This window comes from Myotis nattereri (genome assembly GCF_964212035.1).
Source record: "Myotis nattereri genome assembly, chromosome: 13".
Classification (NCBI taxonomy): domain Eukaryota; kingdom Metazoa; phylum Chordata; class Mammalia; order Chiroptera; family Vespertilionidae; genus Myotis; species Myotis nattereri.
The window spans coordinates 30,929,497-30,954,762 of NC_138088.1; the positions used below are offsets into that span (position 1 = coordinate 30,929,497).

General features: G+C 36.5%; 1 protein-coding gene across 1 annotated transcript in view; it reads left to right on the plus strand.

The window, feature by feature from the left end:
• PCDH15 (protocadherin related 15) overlaps positions 1–25,266 on the plus strand; it is a 1,196,276-nt gene that overhangs the window by 655,348 nt on the left and 515,662 nt on the right. The window lies entirely within an intron of this gene.

Sequence of the window (25,266 nt, forward strand, 5' to 3'; positions counted from 1 at the left end):
AATAAAAATAAAATAAAATTTTGAGTCCACACTATGCAGGAATGAAATCGGTACTAGGCAAAGTATGGCTAACACAAAAATAATAACACTTGGCTGGAATATGTGATATGAATTTCTTGAACAGTTGTTTTTTGTTTTTGTTTTTTGTTTGTTTGTTTGTTTGTCTTTTGTCCAAGTGCTTGGGTATGCAAGTACATGGATAGATTGAAGGAAGATAATGGTAATAGTCAAAATCAAGATAGATACAAGGAAATTAAAAATAAAAACACCTTGCCATAGATAATCCACTGGTTGGGTTAGCCCATTTTGATAATTTGCAACTGATTTATATAGAGTTAAGAGCTTTACATAGAAAAACATGAAAGAGAAAATGTTAAAATACACTAAGGCTATTAGTATAACAATCTTGGGTCTTCTTAAATTAAATGATGGGATTCTTCTGGATTTTTAATTAAGAACAGCATCCTTATGCTTTCCTATTTATATTCTCAAGCATAGAAGAGTTGGAAGGACAAACAAATATAAAGTTTTATTTCATAAATACTTTTACTGAAATGGAATATTCTAGTTTTAGACAAATATGTGAAACTGTTTCAAAGAAAAACATATTATATAATTATTTTAATGTTTTGTAACAAAAACTTTACATGAAAACTTTGGCTAGGTTTTAAATCATTTTATATTTCTCATTCTAATTGCTGGGATAAGGTTTTAGATTTGGTAATAAAATTTGTAGCATTATATTAAATTAAATTAAAATGTAATAATTTAGCTAATTGACAGAAGCTTAGAGAACCTAATAGATTTGTAGTTTATGGTCTCCCTCCCCTCAACAGAGCATTAGGATTGATGTTTTATCTATACTTCAATGCATTACCAATAATGACAATTTTGCTCGAATAAAATATGTTTCTTGATCCCAAATTGAGTGAGGAGAGCCTTAAAAGGAGGTGACATGGGGAACAGAGGAAGCAGGACCATCTGCTGAATTTTGTTTGTGTGGCAAAACATCTATAAAACACTAGAGGCCCAGTGCAGGACACTCATGCACCGGGGTGGAGGGTCCCTCAGCTGGGCCTGCATCCTCTAGCAGTCCAGGACCCCTCAAGGGATGTCCACCTGCTGGCTTAGGCCCGATCCTCCTGGGGACCTGGCCTAAGCCAGCAGGTGAACATCCCTCTCACAGTCCGGGGCTCTCGCAGTCTGGAACCACTCGCTCCTTACTGCCTACCTGCAGTGGAGGCAGGAGAGGCTCCCGCCACCACCACTGCGCTTGCCAGCTGTGAGCCCGGCTTCTGGCTGAGCAGCACTCTCCCTGTGGGAGTGCATTGACCACTAGGGGGCAGCTCCTGCATTGAGCGTCTGCCCCTTGGTGGTCAGTGTGTGTCATAGCGACTGGTTGTTCTGCTGTTTGGTCAATTTGCATATTAGGGTTTTATTGTATAAAACATTATTTGTTCTTACAAATACTATGATTCACAATGAGGTAAATTAACTAAGTTGTGCACGGAGTTTGTGTTTTTGTTTATTTTGTTTTGATTTTGAGTTCATAATAAATGATGAAAAGGAAAGAGAGAGGGGAAAAAGGGAAAATGATTATGGGTAATGGGTATGTGTTATTATTTCTTCTGCATTTTAAATTGTTTATATTAAATCCTTTTAAAACATGTTCCATAATCATATAGGAAATGTGTTTTTTAAAAATAATTATATGTCACAATAGTATGACTAAATTTGAACCAAATGTTAGCAAGGTGTATGCACAATGAGTGTGTATGTGTATGTGTTGGGGGGGTGGCGGGGGGGTTTTTCCTAAGTGTATACAAATCATGCATGCCACATGACCTTTTAAGGAAATGGTTCTCCCTGGCTGATTGAGTGTTTAGTCTAGAAACCAAAAATCTTCTGTCCTTCCCTTGAGCTGTTGAATAAATCAGTATATGTCTCTGGTGTGACTAGAACCCTTATGTAGTGTACAAGCAGAACAACTACATGAAGAGACCCAAATATAATCTCATATAGTCCCAACATTTCCTGAAGCTCAGTGCCCTATAAACTAGTAACTCTGAAACTCAATTTTATACAGTTTAGCACAGCACCTGACATATATGGCCAATGTTTACTCAAACCTATTTTATTGCTACTATGACCCTCATTACTTATAAATAATTATACTTCTTTTTCATAAATTTATACATTGATTTATAAATGGGTATTTTGTATTCCTGAAAAGTATATGCTTATTCTTTCTTTATATCTCTCCAAATTTACCAAGCAATTTGAAGACTTAACTTTGTTAAATTAAATTTTATACCTACAACTGTAAATGACTTTTCCTTTTCTTGGAAAGCTTACTGATTCAAATGAAATGTACAGTGAACTTTGGGGAACATTTTCAGGTTCATTTTCATGCTTATTGTTACATAATCCACGGAAGGTCAGTACTGAGATTGACATGTCAATCAATCAAGGCTATAACCAAGTTCTGAAGTCTGATGCTAAGTTTCTGACACTAAAAACTGCAAACTTCATTTTTATCAACGCATCCCATGGTCATGATGTAGAGTACCAGTGGCTTGTACTAATTAGCCTGGAATTAGAAGAGAATGGCATATAAATTATAGTGTAGATAACAGAATTATAAGAAAAATGTAGCTGAAGTACTTGTGTGTCTGAGCAAGATGTTTCCCCCTTTAGATGCTTTAATAAGAGGTGGTTAAGTAAACTGAATAGCTCTGCAAGAATAATTAAATGATCACCATAACTCATGTTGCTCGGCTATTTTAGAATTTTACATGGGGCTCTGCTACAGCAGCATCTCTCCCTCATGGACTGTATATTCTAATCGTGGGATACTCATTGACTCACCCAGATCATCTTTTAAAATTTTCTTCTTCTTTGAGTTTGTTATTTCTAAACTTAATTCTGTATCTTCCTCCTCTTAACATGACCTTTCTCTGAACATAGTACAATGCAATCATTTCTTTATCCTATTTCAATTATAATTAAATTAAAGATAATTATTGGAGACTATACCTAATTAATTTTCAGCAAATATGGTTTTCTTTGAAGCTTAATTCCTCATTTAAATATGATCTTATGGCAACATGCATATAGGAAGAAATATAGCAAATATACATGAACTCAGGCAGATACACATATATAGTACATAGATATTACGCATTTTAGACAAAAGTAAAACCATGCATAGCATATATTGTTATTCAAAATTTGTATATAATTATAGACATCTGTCCTTGTTTACCCCTTTCACTTATTCTTATAGCGTGTATTTACTGTGTTTTTATTCTGATAAGTTAAATTCAAGTTTTGAGAGTACCTTTGTTGCCCTAACCAGTTTGGCTCAGTGGATAGAGCATCAGCCTGTGGACTCATGGGTCCCAGGTTCGATTCCGGTCAAGGGCATATACCTTGGTTGCGGGCACATCCCCAGTAGGGAGTGTGCAGGAAGCAGCTGATCAATGTTTCTCTCTCATCGCTGTTTCGAACTTTCTATCCCTCTCCCTTCCTCTTTGTAAAAAAATCAATAAAGCCAGAACCGGTTTGGCTCAGTGGATAGAGTGTCGGCCTGCGGACTCAAGGGTCCCAGGTTCGATTCCGGTCAAGGGCATGTACCTTGGTTGCGGGCACATCCCCAGTGGGGGGGGGGCGTGCAGGAGGCAGCTGATCAATGTTTCTCTCTCATTGATGTTTCTGGCTCTCTATCCCTCTCCCTTCCTCTCTGTAAAAAATCAATAAAATATATTTTTAAAAAATCAATAAAATATATATATTTTTAAAAAGAGTACCTTTGTTGTTTTTCCTATAAGCAGACTTAAAATCCTAAAAATTTGTCTTTTATTAAGCTTTATAAACTATTAAATTCATATACATTAAGTAGATTACATTATTATGTGACAGCTATAGTGGGATGATACAAACAGGGCATTGTTATTCTCAATACTTCAATACAACTTTTGTAAACTAAATTTCATCTTTAGATGATATGTTGAATGAATACTCTATGTAAGGCTTCCCCACACTTGCATTTTTTGTGTCCTCTTTTGAAGGTGAGTGATCTTGTAGATCCTTCTACCCCTAATATGAATTTAGTTTTAGAGCAAAGTTTGGAAAGCATGTCTTTCTTCCTTCAGCAACAATTTCCCACTAAGCAAGTTTAAAAACATGAACTCTATGACTTGTCTAAGGTCTGACCTTGTACCTAAAATGATTACCTCAATAGTTTTTTTATAATCTAGTTAGGCTCAATTAAAACCTATCTATATATTGTGCAAGGACAGAGAGCTAAAGGGCCAGAAAAAAACAAAACAAAACACAACAACAACACTCTGATAATCAGAAGATCAATTATTGTACTTAGAGGATTCTTTCTCTGCGAACACACACACACACACACACACACACGCACACTTTTTCTTCCCCCTCAGTGTATCAGAATAGCATAATATTGAGACTTTGGATACTCTCATGTGTCCTATTAAGGCAGGGAAAAGAAGTAAAAGGTCTAATTCAGTGCCCAAGCGATTCAGAGAAAATTAATGGTAAATGGCAATGTGGGTGACTCCCTTCGTGGTTCTGACAAACTGGAAAATTTGAACCCACTATAAAATAAATGGCTCACACCCTAACCGTGTTGAAAGACAGAACTGATTTTAACTGTTTTTTAATAGAAATTGAATTTGGGCAAAATGTAATTGTAATCTAGCTTGGTCTGAGTCTTTAATGACTCAGACAACTCAAAATAGAGCGGCTTTCCTTTGTTGGGTCCTTTCTTGTCAAATCTCTATATCTGTTAACACCACTTTTTCTTCAATTTCTTTAAGCTCTGCAATTTTGTGTTGTTTTTTTTCACACCTCCACTAAAACTGCACTCTCTAAGGCCTCCGATGACTACTTTCTTGGGCAAATCCTATAATTTTCTACCATTTCAGCAAACAGCATTATTGATCTATCTTTCTGCAAGTTTTTCTCAGAGACTGACTTTTTCTGATTATATTTATGTCAGATTTCTCCGTCTTTATGGTGGATAGTCTACCTTTTGCTATTCTGTGAGTTCAAAATTGCCCCACTTTTGTTTATATTTCCAAAAAGAGCTATATTTTATAATAAAGAAATATGGATATTTTCCATTATTAAGCCCTGATCTTGGTCATTTTCTGTTCCTTCTGAATTTCCTTACACAGTGCATTCATCTAACTATATATCCACTGCATATATCACTATTTTTTCTCCAGTCGTTTTTATTTTTTTAGAGAAGATTTATTTAGTTAACACTTTTTTGAATACCAACTCTGGGAAAAACATCAGAGAAACAAAATTGAGGCCATCCCTTAATTCATGTATAATAATGAAAGAGGTAATCAATACAGTGTGATCTATGGAATAATCAAATTAGGTATAATGTATGTGCTTTGGGACAATACACATGGAAAATCTGACAAAGAATTTGAGGTAAAGATATTCAAAAATTCTTTTAGGATGAATTTTGATTTTTCAAGTTAAGAAACTTAAAAACGTGGAAATTTCAAAATCACTGAAGAATACTGAGTTGTTGTTCTATGCAGCTTTGAGGATTGTACATGATGTTTTATTATTCATCTAGGGAAGGTTCAATATTAAATACCAAAGATAACAAAACAAGTACTTGATTGGGATCATCATCTAGCTGAAATTCACTTATAAGCTTATCTCTTTCACAGAACTCCAGCTAACAGCAATCATATCTCTTTCTCTGTCTCCATCTCTCTGTCCCTGTCTCTCTGACTTTGTCCCTGTCTCTGTTTCTATCTGTCTCTCTCTTTGCATCACACCATTAGAAGCTATTGTTTTATTGTTTGTGGTCCTCAGTTTTTGCAATTGATTTCATTTAATGCCTTATTACATACTATTATTATTTATTTGTGTATATAGTATATTGAATATGCTTTATTCTGACATGTTCTAAAAGTTTCTTAAAATGATGAATAATACCACTGTTCATTTTATGTGTAAACAGTATCTTACCTAATAATAGACAAACATGAAAATTGATCGTACCTTCGCTATACTAACCAGCCAATCAGGAGAGTATGCAAATTAACCTAACAAAGATGGCGGTTAATTTGCATACATAGGCTCCAAGCAGTGGAGCGGAACCTCATGGCCCCGGGGCTGGTGCAGCGAAGCCTCATGGCCCCAGGGCCAGCTCCGGCCGGAGCCTGGCCAGAGCGAAGGCCTGGGTGCTGGGTGCTGGAGGAAAACCGGTGCCAGCAGCCAGGGGAAAGGAAGGCCTATTGCACGAATCTCTTCATGCAACAGGCCTCTAGTCTCTTTATAATAACCACTAATGTCTATTTAGCACTTATTAAATAATTCTTTCATATATATTATCTATATATATAAAAGCCTAAGCGGCTGTCACTACTGAACAACCAGTTGACTGGTTGCTATGACACACACTGACCACCAGGGGGAAGACGCTCAATGCAGGAGCTGCCCCCTGGTGGTCAGTGGACTCCTGTTGTGGGAGTGCTCAGCTGACCAACATGTCCCTGTAACCTACCATCCCGGTGGCACCCACCCATTCCCTTAGCTCCACACGCAATAACCAATAACAGCAAAATCTTAACCTTTCTTTCCATATGCCCCTCAATTCTACTTACTCTTTGATATTAACTAATTCATTATCTTTTGATATTGTTGCTATTGGCACCCAATCAAAATTAAATGAGTATTTTGCTAAGCGAAATAAGCCAGTTAGAGAAAGATAAATATCACATGCTCTTACTCATTTGTGGATTATAATGAACAACATAAACTGATGAATAAAAACAGATCCAGAGACAGAGAAGCATCAATCAGACCATCAAACCTCAGAGGGAAGGTGGGGGAGGGTGGGGTAAGGGGGAAAGATCAGCCAAAGGACTTGTATGCATGCATATAAGCATAACCAATGGACACAGACACCAGGGGGGTGAGGGCATGAGTGAGGGATAGGGGGGTAATGGGGGGAAAAGGACACATGTAATACCTTAATAAAGAGAGAAAAAAAATTAAATGAGAAGTGGTTGGCAAAGAATACAAATTTATTTTCACTTATAAGGTGAATACATTAACACATCCATCTCCTCACATGGTTACCATTCTTTAGTGTGGCGAGCACACGTAAGATCCAATCTCTTAGCAAATTTCCAGTTTACAATACAGTATTACTAACTATACTCAGGTAAAAGGTAGAAGCAATACATAGGAAAATATAATTATAAAGGATAATGTGGGAAGGACATGCTTAGAAGATACTCTTTGCGTAAAGTTTTGAAAACAATGCGGGACAAAGCCATGGAGACGCCTATGGATGAGCTTCAAAGACAGAGCACACAGTGACTAAAAAGTCCTTGAGATGAGGACATGACTGGTGGTTTTTCTTATTTTGTTTTGTTTTAATTTTGTAAATGACAGTTTACTTTTAATATTTTGTATTGGTTTTAGGTGTGAAGCATAGTGGTTAGAAATCATATACCTTACATAGTGTTCCCCGTGATATTTTCAGGACCCAACTGGCATCATACATAGTTATTGCTGAGTCTGTTTCAATTTTGTTTGTATATATTATTCTTTATATTCCACCTAAAAGTGAAATCATATGGCGTTTGTATTCTTCTGACTGATATTTCACTGAACATAATACCCTCTAGGTTCATCCATGCTGTTGCAAATGGTAAAATTTTATTCCTTTTTATGACCCAGAAATATTCCATGGTATGTATAGTATGTTCGAAGAACACAATCAGAAGCAAATGTTGAAATGTTGAGCTGATTGAGGGAGAGAGGGAGAAGAGATAGGATCAGAGAGGTTATGGGGGAAGTTGATTAACAAGGCATTTTAGGCAACTGTAAGGACATAGAAAGTTACCAGTGCTTCAAGCAGAGGAGTTAATGGATTTTAGTCAATTTTTAATGAAATTGCTTTGGCCCTTGTTTTGAGGATCAGCGGTCAAGGTCAGGGTGACCAATGAGAAATTTACTAACAGTATTCCAGGCAGAAAATGAAGATAGCTTAGACTAGGTCTTCATGACACCAGTGGTAAAATTGGTTGGCATGGATGTATTTTGAAGGTGTAGACAAAAGAGTTTGCTGGTGTTCGATATAGAGAAGACAAAAATATAGGATTTAAGGTTTGCTATTAATATATTTGGTATGACCATCCAGAGAGGCTGGACAACTGCATCTATCAAAGGAATAAATGTAGCTAGAATAATCCTGGCTCAGGCAGCCTAGTTCAAGCTGCCACACTCTCAAACACTGTATTTTATAGCCTTAATACAGAGTGTTATAGGACTTATGAAGTACAATAGTATAAACACTGATCCATGAAACCTTAGGAGAATGAGGCAAGCTATGCTCATTTCCGATTATATGTCCATTTCTTTAATATATAATTATTAACATCTACTACATCCCATTTTTATGCTAAGTTCTGGGGATGAAAACATAAAATATATATTTATCAACCTCATGAATGTTATTGCCTACTTCATATGAAATATCAGCAAAAGGGACAAAAATGCATGGCAAGTATAAATCAATCTACTGTACATTTTGAGAAGCTGAATTTAAATGGATGGCATTTATGCTGCCAAATTAGAAGGGTGTTAAACCCCAAGTCAGTTGTGCTTTAGTCATAAACATATTTTAATTTAATTTATTGGGGTGGCATTGGTTAATGCAACCATACATGATTTGAGTATACAACTCTATACCACATCATCTGCATACTGCCTCATTCCCTCACCACCTAAAGTCAAGTCTCTGTCTACCACTTTACCTTCTTCCACCTACACTCACCCACCTTTTCCTCTGGCAAGAACGATTTTTTTAAATCAAACAGGTTTGAGTGACTTAGAAAATGCATGAGGCACTACATTAGATTTAAATGGGACACATATAAATTTCATGTGTACGCCAAAGCAAAAGAAACATAAGAGGATTAATAGGTGATAAAGCACTGGTATTCTTGGATATGGGAGATTATCTGTGGGATGAGCTTTGGAATCAGATAGAACTTTTTCAAATCCTGGCAAAATCAGTATATAATTTTTGATGAGCTATATAACCTAAGACTCAGATCTCCATCAGTTAAACAAGGATAATAGCAACTTTTTATTAGATTGCTGTTAGGATTAACTGATATTATGCATGTAAATAGTTTAGCATGCTTTCTGGTATATAGAAAAGGATAAGTACATATTTTACCTATTATAGTAGTTATGTTTTCAAATTGAAGGTAGACTTAATGTTTGCTCATCATTAATCAATATTTTTCTTTAATTTTCTTAGAACAATCAAACAATCACTAAAACTTCCACACACTCCTTTCTGTGTACTATAATTCTTTTTATGATTTTCTGTTCATCTAGCCTGTGAATTTCTCAGCTGCATTTATTTATTTATTTATCTATATTTTTAAAAATATATTTTATTGATTTTTTAAAGAGAGGAAGGGAGAGAGATAGAGAGTTAGAAATATCGATGAGAGAGAAACATCGATCAGCTGCCTCCTGCACATCTCCCACTGGTGATGTGCCTGCAACCCAGGTACATGCCCTTGACCAGAATCGAACCCGGGACCCTTCAGTCCGCAGGCTGATGCTCTGTCCACTGAGCCAAACCAGTTTCGGCGAGCTGCATTTATTAAGGTATTTGGCATAGCATAGCATTGGTATCTATATCTCTTTCTTTTTATTTTTTTTATTTTACCTTCTTCAACTTTATGTCAATTTTCATTAGTTTTTCTTTACACAGAGGAACTTTTATTAGTTCCTTCTTATTAATCTTTATTTACTAACTAGAGGCCCGGTGCACAAAAGTTTGTGCACTCAGGGCGGGGTCCCTCAGCCTGGCCTGTGCCCTCTCACAGTCTGGGACCCCTCAGGGAATGTCCACCTGCAGTCTTAGGCCCGCTTCCCTGGGGATCGGGCCTAAACTGGCAGTCAGACATCCCTCTGGCAGCCCGGGAGCCCTCAGAGGATGTCCACTTGCCAGCGGGGAACAGGCCTAAGCTGCAGTCAGATATCCTTAGCACTGCTGAAGAGGCGGGAGAGGCTCCCACCACCACCGCTGTGCTGGCAGTTGTCAGTCTGGCTTGTGGCTGAGCAGAGCTCCCCCTGTGTGAGCACACTGACCACCAGGGGGCAGCTCCTACATTGAGCGTCTGGTCCCTGGTGGTCAGTGTGTGTCATAGTGACCAGTCATTTCCAGTGGTTCTGCTGTTAGGGTCCGTTTACATATTACTCCTTTATTATATAGAATAGAGGCCTGGTGCATGGGTAGGGGCCAGCTGGTTTGCCCTGAAGGATGTCCCGGATCAGGGTGTGGGTCCCTCTGGGGTGCCTGGCCAGCCTGGGTGAGGGGCTGAGGGTTGTTTTCAGGTGGCCATAGCCCCTCCAGAGTGGGGGTCCCCACTAGTGTGCCTGGCCAGCCTGGGTGAGTAGCTGATGGCTGTTTGCAGGCTGGCCAAGCCCCCCATCAGGGACCCTCACCCCATGGGGGTGTGGCCAGCCTGGGTGAGGGGCTGAGGGATGTTTTCAGGCTGCCCACAGCCCCTTCAGGATGTGGGCGTGCCTGGCCAGCCTGGGTGAGGGGCTGATAGCCATTTTTAGGCTGGCCATACACTCCGGTGACCCAGCTCCCAGCCTCTCCTTTTATTCTTTTTTTTTTTTTTCTGAGATTTATTTATCTTCTATAATTGAAACTTTGTAACCTTGAGTGGAGCCCATGTCCGGCCAGGGCAGGCGTGAAGCTTGGCTTCCTCCATTGCCGGGGGAAACCCAAGCCTCCTGCTCACTCTAGCTCTGTGGCCACCACCATCTTAGTTGGGTTAATTTGCATACTCGCTCCTGATTGGCTTGTGGGCATGGCTTGTGGGTGTGGCTTGAGTGTAGTGGAGGGATGGTTAATTTGTATGTTTCTCTTTTATTATATAGGACATGCAGATGTTTCTTCTCTCTCTCTCTCCCTTGCTTAACTCTTGTTATTTATAAAATGAGTATTTTTTTCATAACAGATTTCTAACTCATGCATCTACTTTGAAAAGATAATCTTAACCAGATTTCCCAGAACGCATTCTTATAAAAATTTCCAGAGTGATCATGTACCTATTTTAATGCCTCCAAAGCTTTCTTCTGTTATCATATGGGAACATTTTAAAGATATGCCATTCAGTTATCTTCCCAATGAGAGTGAAGTTTAAAAATATTTTCAATTCTTGAAATTACGAAGACTTAAATTTGATGTAGGACCTTATATAAAGTGAGATATAGTCCCAGAAAAAGAAAACAAGAAAGAATATTGTCCAGTGAACTGCTGATACTGGCACTGAGCCAGTTCATGCAACATGTATTTATTACTAGAGCTTCTTAGATACATTAAACCTGAGAGGAGCAGCCCTTTCCATCCTCTTTAAAGATACTTTTTGACACTCTAGGTTCCCAAACAATGACATTTGAAAACATCATGATGTATTTCTGTTCATTGTATAATATCAATGCTTCATTCCAAAACAGAAACAAAAATATACTTAAAGACTAATTCACATATTAAAGACTAAAAAAATCAGCTTCTATTTACTGAAAATTCTTTAAGATTTTTTGAAGTACAATGCCCATGCTAATGTTAAAAGATATATTATGCAAATATACTTGCAGAGAAACTCTGTAATTTTAAATTTTCTACCAGCCCTATCTCATAAGTAGAAAAAAATGAATGGCCATAACAACTGGCCAAATGCTGGCGTTGCTAATAAGGGTAACTAGAATCTTGTGAGAAAGAACTTCGAAAACAGAGGAGATTCAACCTCGTTCCCCAAGAATGGAAAATGTCAATAGCGTGACATCTTGTGGACTTTGGACACATGTATTATGATATGAAATGCAACAATTGAAGATTGCTGACTTATTTTGCTAGAGTAAAAGTAAGGAATATTTTTTTTTTAAATCAATGACTTAGAATATTAAAAACATATTAAGTGAACTTTGACCTCATTTAGAATTCTATGCTTATGTGATTCCTGTACCCAGATTTCAAATGGACATTTTTTGGATCTATACCAAATTATAAAACATATTTCTCTAACAGAGAAAAAAGTCTGCATTTAAAAAATCTGTGACATACTCTTTTAAAATTAAAGATGCAGAGAAATAAGTGAATTTAAAAGCATATACAGAGGCAAAAATGATATTCTAACCTCGGAGAATTTCAAAATAGAATTTTCTCATAATGCTGGATATATTCCAAGTTTTTCAACACATGCATTGAATCTATTGGCAAATTATACTAACCAATCAAATCTGTTGCAGAACTTAATGATATGAGCTAGAAAAAGTAAAAATATTCTTTCTGGAAATTCTGCAACGTTTTCATTATTATTATTATTTTTTATTTTTTTTAGCTTTGTAGACACTATTACAGATATACCCAGTTTCCTGCCTGCCTTAACTCACCTTCACCCAGCCCCTACACCCTTCTTCACTCTGGCCATCCACCGCACTGCTGTCTGTGACTATGTGTCATATATATAGTTCCTTCACCTTCTTTCATCCAGTATCCCCTCCCTATGCTGCTCTGATAGCTGTCAGTCTATTTCATGTATCCATGCCTCTGTTTTTGTTTTGTTCATCAGTTTATTTTGTTCATTAGATTCCACATATGAGTGAGTTCTTATGGTATTTGTTTTTTCCCCAACTGGCTTGTTTCACTTAGCAGTGTATTTTTCTAAGTATTTGGAGAGCATCCTTTCAGATTTGAGCTTTGGAAATCATTTTGAAAATGTTTAATATAAGGAATTATTGGAAGATATGATTCTAAAATAAATAAAAGGACTTATGTTAGAATAAGTTTACCAAGCTTTATCATAAATCCTCTCCTTCAGGTTGTGAGGTTACAACAGACATTTATAAGGAATAAACTTGGGTAAAAATAAAAACTGATACTTTTTATATAAAATATATTTTTGTCATTTAGTGCCGAATATATACTTTTGACTTTTTATTTTTCAATGGATTTTGCTTTAAAATGTAAGGACATAAGAACAACGTAAAATGAATTGCCACTGCTATCCTGATCCGAGTCCATTATGACTATTCTGGTTTATGACATAATCATAATTGCTTCAGGCATTGAAATGGATTTTCATATAAATCACAGCATCGTTGCTAGCGGGTATTTTTCCTATTCCATTAGATCTCTATTAATACACATGTAATATGTCTAATGCATTAATTGCTTTATTCACTATTTATTCACTTAATTATTTATTCACTCAACAAATTTTAATTGGGTCAATTTTATATTCCAGGTACTATGAAAAGGGTTTGGCAAGGAGTTCCATCTGAGGATGGAAGAAGTAATATGTAAGGCTTCATGACCAGAAGTTAGCATGGTGTGATCAAGAGTCTGAATGAAGGCAGTTTAAATCAAGTGCTGATGCTACTGAGGAAACCTATAGGGACCAACCTTTGTTGGCCAATGACAGTCATTTTAGTCTTAATTTTAAGTGAAAATATTGGAGTTTTAAAAGAAGGAGCAGAAGTAGGGGAAAAGGTGTGACAATATGATTCAATTTATTCTAAACCAGATCACTACCTATAGTGAGAAGCAAGGCTTTGTGTGAAGACTGATGGGAAAAAAATAGCAACTTAAGATAAACACCTATGGCATAGCCCTGCTGGCATGGCTCAGTGGTTGAGCATTGACCTTTGAATCAGGAGATCATGGTTCAATTCCTGATCAGGGCACATGCCTGGGTTGTGGACTTGGTCCCTAGTGTGGGGTGTGCAGGAGGCAGCCTATCATTGATTCTCTCTCATCATTGATGTTTCTGTCTCTCCCTTCCTCTCTGAAATTAATAAAAATATATTTAAAACACACACACACACACCTCTGGCATAGTCCAAGCAAGAGATGATGGTAGTTTAAACTCTGAGGGTGTTGAGGGTGTGTGGGGAATGAAACAGGATCTAGAGACTAGTTGAGAGATTTAAAAAGATGAAATTACACACAGAAAGACACATACACACATGTGATGTGTTATTTATTGGAATCCCGGAAGGAGTAGAATAATGGGAGGCATAGATGGGTGTAAGTAGTTATAGAGTAGGATCATTCACTGATAGAGAAATTTTAAAAGGATCACAATTAGAGGGGACATCATGAATTTAGTTGTGGGCATATTGTGTTTGGAATTGCAAGCAGTTAGTTCAAAATGATATTGAATTTTTACAATATTAATAGTAAATAGTTCTAAATGTTTGCCCTGATTTCCTAAAAAATCATCAATGTTAAAAAGTTGTCATTTTTTACTTTATTCTAACTTTAATTTTTATTGAAAGATAAATTATATTTAATTATGATTACTCTCTGGATCCTTTACTCAATGTTGCATATAATTAAATGAATCACATCCAAAATATAATTGGTAAGATAATTATATATTGGGCATTCCTATAGAGAATAATAATTAAACCGAATTTTTTCAACAAAAATGACATTGATATTTTGTATTTAGTTAACTTGTATAAAAAAATCATAAAGCCAAAATGATACAGAAATAAAGGAATGTCAGTCTAGCATTCTAGAACAGATAAGTTTTCTCTAAAAAAATCGTTTCTAGGCCTTTTTTCCCCCTTTTGATATTATAAGGAATACATTTAGACTCTGCTTCAAAAAACACCTTTTCAGTTTCAGTCCTTTGACTAAATAATATTTTAAGAATCTAAAGCCAAATAATGTATGTTCCTCCTCGTAGACCTCTTCTTCTGAGGTTGTATTTCTCTGACCCTCTATACATCAAGTTACAAACTATGGAAATTGCAAGTAATTTCAAAATTATTGATGGCTCCATTATACAGTACAACAAATTTGAATTTTTAATTTATTCATAAGCATATGTATGCAAACTTTTGAAAAGAAGTTTAAGGAAAATTATTATTCATTATTTATCCACACCCATGTGTAGGTCAATATGAAAACATAAAACACAGCTATTAGTTTTGGACTGTTTAGAGTAACATTCACCTGAGAGTTGTTCTCCTCCTCAAGGGACACAGGAGATAAAGGGACAGTAGGCTCTTTATTATAGGGTAGGGTACAAGTGTGAAGGAGGGAAACTAGGCACTATCCGGATCCCATTAGCTGTCTCATTTTTTTTTTTTCTTCTTCATTGTTTCTGTCTGGGTAAATTTTTGCCTAAAAAATATAGAATCTTTATTATTAAATACTTTAACTGTACCATATATACTCTAGATACATTAACACTGTAGGGAGACATTACTTGTTGTTATTAAGTTTGTTATTATTTATTGTTACTAGCTTTCCATGACAAAAGCTTCCTCTTTGACCAAAGTTTAGCCATGCTCTTCTGAGCCTTCTTCTCAACTGGGCCTCACACTTGGCCCATGAGAACTACTAACTCACAACTTGAACTATTTCATATACCTCACATACTAAGAGACTTGAACACACACTGGTGTAGTTCCGAAGAGCTCAGCACTGCATCCCTAGGTTGACTCCCACAGCCTGCGTGAGGAAGCTCCTGTACTGCCAAAGAATTGGCTGTTTTCTCCAGCCAGAACCTGACTAAAGGCTTCTGACTTACCTTTTCTTAGAGCATTTCCTTTAGAAAACTTGCAATTGTAAATCCATCTCTTTTCCTCTGTAATGCATCTGTCACAACCCAGAAATATCTTTCTCAAGGACCTGGGAGCCATTACATTTCTTTGAAATGTAATCAAGAAAAATAGGCCCCTGGCTCCCAGGCTCTGAGGGAGAGTAGGAACCTGACTTCGATAAGCACCCATTACCAAACAGGTGGCCCAGTCACACTGACCACCCCCTTAGAGTCCTCCAGCACTTTTACTTTTGCACACCTCAGCATTTAAAAAGAATCCTTCCTTTTGTTTCAGCAAGGTTGAGCCCAATTTACAGTAAAGTCAGTCTCTCACACTGTGGTAGTCTGAATAAAATGTCTTGCCATTTCTAATGTGTTCAGCTTTATTTCTCACTGGCATTGGGATATTTGTAATTTGTCATCAGGTGACAAATGTAAGGCCCTCAGCAGTTTTATGTTTGCACTATTTTTAATAATTAATATTTTAAATAACAAGCTCTATCCAAATTTTTCATCATACGTCTCTTTCTTGTTCCTCCGCTATGAACCCCAAGAGTGAAAGGTGGCATATGCCAAATTACATTTAGAGAATTATAATTAATTTGTTTACCCTGTTTTAAGTAGCCAAACTTATATACAAATCTCTCATAGAGAAATAGTATTATACACTTAATTGACATATTTTTAGCATGAATAAAATATGGCTTGTTACTGTATGGCTCTTCATAATATGAATATTTTAATGTAAAATTTTTAGACTTGTAAAAAAATGTTAAATTTTCAAACATGCAACCACTTTTTTTTTTTTTTTTTTTAATCACTGTACAGATCCTGGCAAATTAACTTCAAGTTATTTAATTTTAAGCAGTACTACTTTGTATAGTCGATGTGTAAATCATCAGTAGTTTCAGGATTTTCCTGTTTCTGACAGCAACTATTAGAGCAAGTTGCTAATGGGGTCCAATGTATAACAATGACTCAAATATACTAGCAATACATGCTCTTGTGGGGAAATGTTTATGAACATTTTAATGGATTTAGAACCTCACATACCTATGCTTTATTATGATTAAAAAGATGGATTTTTAATATCATTCACATTGTTACTGAGGGTCAGCTCATGCTTTTAGTGTTATTGAGAATAGAGACTTGATTTTAAGAGCTCCAAATATGGCATTACTTATTTCTAACTAAAAAATAAGTCAACATTTTCCCCACTAATTTTATATAAAATTAAAAATGATGAGATTACACACTATGGTCTAAGGCTGTGTTATACATCAAATTTTAGCATATAAGTGAGGGGGGGAATGGAAATTCTGATTTTATTTTTAACCTGCTTCCTTGAGGTAGCTATGAAAAAAATGAATAATGAGAGAGAGATTGGATATGTCAAATAAATTGATGTGTGAATAAGAAGAAAATATATTTGAATATTCAAAAGAAACTTCCAGTTATTATTTTCTCTGTATTACTTAAATATGAATACTTTAATTAAGCTCTATTTTGAAGGGTTAGTGTGACCAGTACTTAATTATTGAGATCATACATAGTCATTTCCCATTGTCCATAGCTCATTTAAAACACTGGGATAAAACAATAATAATCGCATGATAGCCACTTGCAAACCACTAACAAAAATAGATGTAATTTTATGCCCTTAACAGCTTGAATGTTTCAATAATATCATAAGTGTGCCATTTGTAATATTTTAAGATGTTAAAATTCAGCTATATTGAGTGGCGTTCCAGTGATTATCAACCATATACTTTGTCTTTGATTGAATATACATGTAAATAATTGATAAAGTAATGTGGTACATTATATTTTTAGTTGTTTTTTTTAGAACAGGTGATATGAAAGTATTTATCCACTCTAGAGATAGTTTCAAATCCTTTAAATCAAAATAAATTATGGAAGATGACAAAAAATTGAAGTAAAATGAAAATTGAAGGAATACAATCAAAATTGATAGACAGTTCACTGAAAGGTTTTGTGATTTGAGTGGATGTTTTAAGTAAAATTATTTCAGTCTGTTTTTGGTTATTTGAAATTATCCCATAGGTTCTTAATCTAATCTCTAAAATTAAAAGATAATTATTCCATCCAATCTTATCTGTTCATTTTCTACCTAATTGCTCAAACCAAATTTTGAGATGCATCCTGGATTTCCTTTCTTTATCACATTTTTTTCATATTTATACCCATTCAATAGATCAGTTCTATTTATGCTACTTGTTAGTTATACTAGTATATTGCATCAGTCCCTTTCTCTATATACTAGTACCTTACTGTTTCATTACTTAAGGCTATCATGTTCTAATATTTTGACAATTATAGTGGTCTCTTAAACGGTCTCACTTCCTCACTGAACTTGCATTTTTTTTCCCAAGAGTACTCTTTCTGAAAAATAAACGATAAAAACAAGTAATTTTAAAGTGATCAAATATTTTAGCCTGGCCTGAAAGTGCTCCTTAATTCACCCAGCTTTCCTATGCAAACTCACCTACTAAACTTTTACCTGATTAACAAACATGGCAACTTTAAAAGCTACTCAAACAAAACATGCATTTTAAGCTTTGTCATAGTGTTTGTCCAGTATGTCACCTGAAAAAGTTGTGCTCATTAATGAAGAGCCAACTTGGGCATCTTTCCCAGTAGCTTCCCTTGATCTTCATCTCCTGTAGAGTTATTCACTCTCTGCTATATGTGCCTGGTATGACTTGCATGTCATGTTTCATTCATCACCCTAAATTAATTGCTCATCTGTGTTTTTTTTTTTTTTTCCAATTAGACTACCAAGAACTGGGTCATACTTTATATCTCTCTATATGGGAATTTTGAATGTGTTTTACTATCCAACTTGGTAGGTTATCTTTAAGGACTACTTATTTTGCCTGTGGGCTTGGCTGTTAGCCCTCTATTTAAGATAGATCCCTCCCATCTGTTTCAGCCAACTTCTCCATGGTTGGGATCATGAAATCATTTGCTTTTTGTGCCTTTTCTCTACAGGAGACCCTTAAACTTGGTTCTGAATTTTTTTTATTGCTTAAAGTATTACAAAGAGTATTACAGCTGAAACTGGTTTGGCTCAGTGGATAGAGCGTCAGCCTGTGGACTGAGGGGTCCCAGGTTCGATTCCGGTCAAGGGCATGTACCTGGGTTGCAGGCACATCCCCAGTAGATGTGCAGAAGGCAGCTGATCGATGTTTCTCTCTCATCGATGTTTCTGACTCTCTATCTCTCTCCCTTCCTCTCTGTAAAAAAATCAATGAAATATATTTTAAAAAAAGAGTATTACATATGTTTCCTCCTCACCCCCCCACCCCCTTGACATTTCTCCGGCCTCCCCTACCCCCGCATGTCTTGTGTCCATTGGTTATGCTTATATGCATGCATACAAGTCCTTCGGTTGATCTCTTACCCCCACTCCCACCCCCCAACCCTCCCCGGCCTTTCCGCTATAGTTTGACAGTCTCTTCGATGCTGCTCTGCCTCTGTATCTATTTTTGTTTATCAGTTTATAATGGTCTTTATTATCCATAAATGAGTGAGATCATGTGGTTCAACTTGGTTTTAATTCTTGTTTCTGGTATGCCTTCTTGGACATGGCTATTTCGACTGTCCCTTTTTCTTGAGCCTTCCAGTGTTCAACCTTGCCAACATGGCCATGTACATCCATTTTTACTCCTAGATGACATTCAACCCTAGTCTCATATTGCTAGGTGGATAAAATACACATTCACAACTATACCAATAAATGTGTTAAATAAGTTAATAGTTAGATGAAAGATAGTATGTGTTTATAAATAACTTAATTCCTGAATATTTTCCCTAATTCCGGAAGCAATTTTATTTTCTATCACTCAAAACATTCTTCTTATTACAGTACATGAATGGGTAGTAAAAATCATTTAAATTCTGAATTTATATTTTCTCTCATTCCTTTGAGAGATAACTGCACAGTTATCAAATCCCTAGTTTTATTTTTTAGACATGCTTTATGACATTTCAAACATTGAGTACAGATAACAAACAATAACAGTTAATCAAAGTTGATTTTTGTTGCCTGAAGCGTTATCTGTGAAGAATATGGCATAGCAAACGTTCTTATAAAATGTGTTGATAATGCGCTACTGAAATACAATAATAAAACAAAAGATTAAAGTTTTCTTCTTTATCTTTTATTTCAACCTTTTATATTGGTTGGTTTCTTTGCCAGATTTTGACAGTTCTGTTTAACATAAATGATAGTTTTTATAAAATCCTGGGACTCAATTATAATAAAGACAAATAATTTGATAAATAGGATGCATAGATAGGGTAGTTAGTAATTTTAATCTATATTTTGCAATTCATTTCTTTTGCTATGAAAAAATTAATTTAAAATCTGCTAAGAAGTGTTTTAGAATAGTTACTTGTGAACCGACTGAGAGTCGATTAAATGGTTAGCTCAGAGTCAAGTCAAGTTAAATGGTTAGCTATGTTTACATGTAAAATTTAATAAATATTAAGAAATGTTTAACCAGTTTAAAATAAATTATACACGTATATTATTTTCCAAATGTAGGAAAGACAACAAAAATTGAGAATAAAATTGTTATTATCTAGCCCAGCCAGCATGGCTCAATGATTGAGTGTTGACCTATGAACCAGCAGGTCACAATTAGATTCCAGGTCAGGGCACATGCCTAGGTTGTGGTTGTGGTCTTGATCCCCAGTAGGGGACAAGCAGGAGGAAGCCTATCAATGTTTCTCTGTCATCACTGATGTTTCTATCTCTCTCTCCATCTCCTTTCTTCTCTGAAATAAATAAAAAATATATTAAAAATTGTTATTATCTACAAATAAACACATCATATGGTTTATTTTATTTTCAACAACATTAAACACTTAATAAAGTCAATGTTTTAAAATATTACCAAAATCATTTAGGAAACATGGAGTCTTAACAAACTTTCAATTTTAGTATTTCAGTAGACAGTTATATTTTAGTAATTATTCATTAGTTTATCAATTCATTTAGTCAACAGGCACTCATTCCCTATATTCTAACAGACACTCTACCAAGTACAAATGTAATAGTAATAGGACTTTTGAATGATCAAAGGTTACTGTTTTTCAGGCTTTTTTACTAGAGTCTTTACATTTGTTAACTTTAATCCTAATTAAAATCATGGAAGTACCTGAGGTTTATAGAGACTAAACTATCCTGTTATTAGATGAGACACCCCTGATGCAAGTACAGGAACATCTTATTCTGAAACTCCTGATACTCTACTGCACACCACGCAAGCTCAGCTCTCCATTTGCAAATGAGTTCCACTCACCTGCCTCGCTTTCTTCCTCCCTCCCTTCCTTCCTCTCTCTTTGTTTTATCTTTCAATTTTTTCTTTACATTTTTCTTTCTTTCTTTCATAACTCTTAGCAATAAAACAACCAAAATACAAAAAGTACATTCGTGATCACATAATGAGGTTTTCTGTGGATACATTTTAACCCCATCTATTAAATATAGCAAATGCTACATAATATTAAATTTCTATTTTAACTCTGAATTATCTTCTTTTATATCAATTCAATTATAATTTGGAATCCAAAGTTTTCCAAGTAAATTTCAGTAATGAATGTTTTGTTTTACTTATTTTTTATTATTAATTTTTAAATATCACTTTCTGTAGTAAAATATTGTGAATATATATGTGTTCTTAATTCTGATAAAACATTAGTTTAAGCTAAATGTGTCTTTATTTCCAAGACTGTAAAATATAGTTAAAAATTAAAAATTGAAATATTTCAATAAATTTATGCATGAGATAAGATATATAATCTGAGGCATGATCAAAATATGCAGTGCTCCTGCCATCAACTCACCTGAAGGGTCAAAGAAGGCCAATGGGCAACCTGAGACTTGAGTTTTACTGGAGTAGTTTATGTCATTTGCTTAGATGGCAATTTCAGAGAAGTCAACACCAGGTGGAAACTAGTCTACTTCCAATAGCATAATAGAAAGTCAGGCAAAGAAAGTAAAATCAATTGAAGTAAACTGAATAATTAGGCTGGGAAGATTGGACTTTATTCTAAGTTAATGGGAGTCTAATAGGCATTCAATCAAGAACTAACCAGAAAGGAATTGTGATGTTAAAGAAAACGTATCTGATAGTAGTCAGCCAGATGCATCAGGTCTTGAAACAGAAAATAAATGACTGAAAGAAAACACAAGTTAAGGGGAGGTTATAGGAGACACTGGTGGAAATGGGAATAGAAAGGGACAGACATGCAAGGCAGTATAGAGGAAAAATCTATTGCATTTACTCATGCATTTTCAATGAGTAAAGAAAAAAGATACACAGATTACACTGAGACTTGACAGTGGGATTTGGAATAATGAAAAAGAACATTTAATTGAAGTCTTGCAGAACAGGTTAAAAGCATTAGGATAAATGACACCAAACCAACTGAAATTCCCATTGCTCAGGACCTGTGAAAAATGGAAATTAAAGTCTTGTCACTGATTATTGTATTTTTTCAAAATCCAGAGCATCAGTAAATTCTTTCAAGCACTGAGTTTCCATTGGGGATACAGTGTCTCTCTTCAGAGATAGTGAAAGCCAAGGACATCTGATATCTCACTGTCCCCACTCCCTCAACTAACTTTATCTCTCCTCTCTAGTCCTCTCTCTCTCTCTCTCCCTCACCCCTGGTAGAAACAGGCAGCTTTGGCCATGATTCTCACCACCCCCCCCACACACACACAAACACACACTTACAAATGTAAAAAGTAATCTATCTCTTTTTACATCAGGGAGATGACTCCATAATGTCCTCTTTTTTCATCTATACTTCCCTTAGAGCATCAACATTGTCAACCAATCCCTTTCTCTAATTTCACTTCTGTGGGTATGCACCCTTGTTAGTATCCTGTTTTCTTCCTTTTTCTGTGGAGCCATACCCCACAGCAGCACATTTTAACATTCATTAAGTTTTCTACGTGACTTTATTTATTGAATCACTATTATTACTTCTAAGGATGAGATTACACAGAGATTGGGATTTGAGAAGAAAAGATAAGGGGTTTGAAAGTCAAGATAAAGCTGAAGGACTGTACTTTTAAAACTATTTTCTTTTCTTTTTAGATTTAAAATAAGAAAAATGGGTAGAGGTTGAGTAGTCACAGGCAGAGAATATAAAATATATTGAGTATTTTCCATTTCTGAAAGAGGTTGATGGAAACATCTGCTTAAGATATCTGATTAGGTAGATAAGAGAAATCATAAAAACAATCCTCATATTTTGTGAATTCCTTGTAAACACTGTTTGCATATACCATCTTGGTATTGTCACACATAATAAACTTTTCTTATGAAATAATCTTGGCGAAGTATGCAGAGGCCAACATATTTAATAAATTTAATATGCATTCACAGCTATATTTTATTAATACTAGTAATTATTGCTGCTAACGGAAGGTTTGGAAGGTCACTCATCCATAGATTTTTATTTACTTGAAATAAAATAATCCTAGCATTAATCCATTTTAAGATGTTTTGTTATGTAAATAATTAAACCAAATTTAGCTTTTATGAGTGACTCTTACTCTTCAACTTATGTTAAGCACTCTACTTGGATTTTCTTGTTTTGTGCTCACAACAATCTTGTTAAAACATAACTTCATAATCATTATTTCATTGCTATTAAGAATGAGTTTAGTGCAGCCACTGTGGAAAGCAGTATAAGGTTACCTCAAAAAAATAAAAACAGAACTGCCTTATGATCCAGTGATTCCACTTATGAAAATGTATCCAAAGAAATCCAAAATACTGATTCAAAAGAATATATGCACCCCTGTGTTCATTGCAGCATTATTTATAGTAGCCAAGATCTGCAAGCAGCCCAAGCGCCCATCATTAGATGAGTAGATAAAAAAGCTGTGGTACATTTATACAGTGGCATACCACTCAGCTGGAAAAGAAGGAAATCTTACCCTTTGTGATAGCATGGATGAATGTGGGGAATATTATGCAAGTGAAGTAAGCAGGTCAGAGAAAAACAAGTACCATGTGATTTCACTCAGATGCGGAATCTAATGAACAAGATAAACATAAAAGCCGAATGGTGACAGTTTCATAAACAGCAGGCTGACAGCTGTGGGGGGAGTGGGGGGAGGTGTGGAGGGATTGAGCAAAAAAGGAAAAAAGCAAAAACTCATGGACACAAACAATAGTGTGGTATTTCCTGGGGGAGGAGCCAGTGGAGGGAAGTGGAGGAGGATATAGGTGGGATAAATGGTGATTGTCAGAGACTTGACTTAGGGTGGTGAACACACAAAACAGTGTGATATGTTGTGGAACTGTGCACCAGAAACCTGCATGGTTTTATTAACCAGTGTCACCCTAATAAGTTCAGTAAGAGGGAAAAAGGGAGTTTACTTGAAATGATTTCCAGGCTCTTCCTCACTATATAAGTCCTAGGCCTAGGGTGAGCCTAGCTGGCCATGAATATCTGCATTTGGGAAATGTACCAAGTGAGGAAAGAGCTGAATGCAATAGGGCTATTGTTGTAGCCCAAATATTACTGCAGGAAGGATGTGCATGTTTCTTTGCTCCAGCTAAACAGATACTTATGCTGTGTTTTGATAAATACATTGCAACCTCTAATACTCATGTATTTTGTTAATAGACATAGTTTGCCTCTAGCAAAACTAGAGATATCAAAATGTCACTTCTCATATCATGCTAAAATGACAGGAGTTTAAAGCACATTTAATTGGGAAATAGCTTATATTATTCTTTTCCTGAAAACAAAAAGTTAGAATGGGCTGAAAACTGTCATTTTAGCTACTTATTTGGATCATCCATAGCCCTCTTCTAGTTCCTAATACTCTTCTTTCTCCTCCTACTCTCCCAAATTCTCTCTTACTTCTACTTTATTATATAGTAGAGTCCCAGTGCACGAATTTGTGCACGGGTGGGGTCCAGCCAGCCTGGCCCCAATCAGGGCTGATAAGGGCTGGGCCAGCTTGGGGGAGGGGCCATGGGTGATTGTCTGGAAGGCCCCCTCCCGATTGGGGTGGGGGGGGGACTGATTGGGGGCGAGGATGGCTGTTGGGAGGTGCTGTGGGTGATGGGCCAGCCAGCCCCACCCTCAAATGAGGTAGGGGGGCTGATCAGGGGTCAGCAGCAGGGGAGGGCTGTGGGAGGTTGACTGGCCAGCTCCACCCCAATTTGTGTCGGGGGGACGGATGGGGGAATGGAGCTGGTGGGGGGAGAGGCCGTGGGCCAATATGGGTGGTGGAGCCTGATTGGGGGTGCAGCTGGCCATGGGGAGGGGCTGTGGGCAGTGGGCCAGGCGGTCCCCCCCAGATTGGGTTGGGGTGGCCGATCGGGGACCAGAGGCCTGGGGGAGGGGCCATGGGTGGTTGGCCAGCCAGCCCTGCCCCTGATCGGAGTGCTGGGGCCAATCAGGAGCAGAGCAGGCTGGGGGAAGGGGCCACAGGCCAATCTGGGTGATAGGGGCCAATCTGGGGTGGGGCCAGGCAGGGGGAGGGGCTGCAGGAGGTTGACCGGCTGGCCATACCCCCTATTGGGGTGAGGGGGAAGGGCCG